This window comes from Rattus rattus, chromosome 8 (genome assembly GCF_011064425.1).
Source record: "Rattus rattus isolate New Zealand chromosome 8, Rrattus_CSIRO_v1, whole genome shotgun sequence".
NCBI lineage: Eukaryota > Metazoa > Chordata > Mammalia > Rodentia > Muridae > Rattus > Rattus rattus.
The window spans coordinates 90,321,812-90,324,337 of record NC_046161.1 but is presented as its reverse complement, the minus strand read 5'-3'; positions in this window follow the sequence as shown (position 1 = coordinate 90,324,337).

The following is a 2,526-nucleotide window of genomic DNA, read 5'->3' as shown; positions in this document are numbered from 1 at the left end:
CAAGCTGGAAGCCAGGCCAGCTAGCCTATGCTACAAGACTATACCCAATCTTACAAGAGAAAGAGGGAGGGTTGCTACTGGTATATTGTTTGGCATGAAAGAGAGCAATTTGTATGCGATTTTAAAATGTGTTACACAAGAATGCATCACCTCAGTAAACCAAAGTGACCGTGGCCCAAATTCTATGTTCAAATGTGGTGTGTGTTTCATGAGATGCTTATGGTAAGATAACAAAGAAAATCATAAATTCACACACTTTTTTTTCAGTTACATTGGTGACCACATCAGGAAAGTAGGCTACAGCAAAGCTGGAAAATATCCAGCATTGGCCTCAGATGCCCGCTGATGGCCGATGTGGAGGGTAATACAGACCAGAGAGAGAGGCTCCAAGGTTTCTTACCTGGCCTTTGACCTTCACTCATTGATTCATAACTGGTCAGATGCTAAGAATAGGGGCTGGAGAGATGGCTCAGTGGTTAAGAGCACTGACTGCTCTTCCAGAGGACCTGAGTTCAGTTCCCAGCAACCACATGGTGACTCACAACCGAATCCAATGCGCTCTTCTGGTGTATCTGAAGACAGCTTTAGTGAACACATATAAATAAATAAATAAACAAACTTTTTAAAAAATTCTAAAAATAAATGCCACACATGGGGCATCTACAGAACTCCCTCAGAGGTACAAGCACACCACTGAGGCGATGGCAGAAAGGCTATCTGAGCCAAGGACGAGCTCCCATGAGGCAGGTCTTTATGTTGGGTGTACGTCAGCTCTAAATCCCTTACACAGACACAGAAACGAACCAGTTGTATGTGTAGTCAGAGGGGGAGGGGCCCTCAGTGTGCCCTGTGCACGCATGTGACCCTAACTCTGGGAAGAGAGATCAGTCTGGAGCTTTGAAAGTTCCGGACTGGACTGAGCTGCCTAGTAAAACGATGTTTCAAACAAACTTTAAAAAAAAAAAAAGGTGGGGGTTGGGGATTTAGCTCAATGGTAGAGCGCTTGCCTAGGAAGCACAAGGCCCTGGGTTCGGGTCCCCAGCTCCGAAAAAAGAACCAAAAAAAAAAAAAAAGTTCTAAATAATTTCAAAAAAAAAAAAACTAAAAGGAGAAGAGAAAGGCTCCGAAAAAAAAAAACCAAAAAAAAAAAAAAAAAAAGAAAAATTGGGCTGGAAAAAGGCCCAAAAAAAATAATAAAAAAAAAAAAAAAAATAAAAAAAAAAAAAAAAAAAAAAAAAAATAAAAAAAAATAGCTTCATTCCAACAATGGTGGAGCTAGAGAAGGACACAGACATTTCAGAGACTGACAGATGAGGCCGCCGTTCGCGGGAGGCCCTCTCAGGCTGAGCACTTCATACTGTGTCTGAATCACATTGAGTTAAGACGTATCCACTAGTATGATTGTGTCATGAAGACTTGTGTGACTTTATTCCTGGTTAGGCATGAGCAAACGTCTGCCCTACTAGATAAGGAACCAACAACAGACCAAGGAAGGATACCACCAACATCCAACTTGGTGGACCCACGGGTCTAATCGGGGTTACTTACGGGACTGACTACGGGTCCTGTCAGGGATTACTCACAGAAGCAGAAGTTACCCAAAGTAGAAGGTGACTAAACTGACAAAAGGAAGGGGGCAGGTGGAAATGGCAAGGGAACAAGAGGAAGTAATGAGAGCTAAATATAAGGGGGCTGCAGAGGTGGCTCAGTGGCTGCTCAGTGGTTAGGGGCACTGGCCCTCTTCCAGAGGTCCTGAGTTCAAGTCCCAGCAACCACAGGGTGGCTCACAACAAATCTGTAATGAGGTCTGATGCCCTCTTCTGGGAATGCAGATAGAGCATTCATATAGATAAAATAAATAAATAAATCTTTTTTAAAAAAAGTTAAGTATGATCAGAACACACTGTTCGCGTATGATTATGTATGAAACCCATTATGTATATTAGTATATCCTAAGAAAAACAAAAGCTCACTCATTGGAGGACTGATGAGATAGCTCAGTAGGTTAAGGTTCTTGCTGCCAAGCCTGAGGCCCTGAGTTTGTTCCAGTGAGTAGAGAAACAAGCAACTCCACCAGATGCCCCTGACATCCACATCATCACTGTGGCAGACTTTTCCCCCATCCCTCCCCCCAACTCCCCGCAAATAAATAGAATGTAGTAATTTTTAAAAGCTTGCTAAATTTATTAAATTTAATAGATAGTTTTACCCCCTGCCCATACTCTCATACTCTTCTTACCTTCAACAGTTTGGCTGACCTCTCCCTTCAGCTCATCTGACCAGCAAATAGGAAGCTAGGCTCTTGGCTTACAGTGCCCTCCCCTAACCCTGAGTCGCTCCCGCATCCCCCACCCCTCCTCTTTGTTTTCGGAGGCATCAGTGCACTTCCGACACCCTTTTACACCGCCTGCTTGTAACTGCCTCCCCTTAAGTTGAATAAACGCTTCACAAAGGCAGGGCTGGGCTTTATTTTGTTGTAGTTCGCTGACATCATGCCAGGACAAAAGGTCTGAGACCGACAGCCTA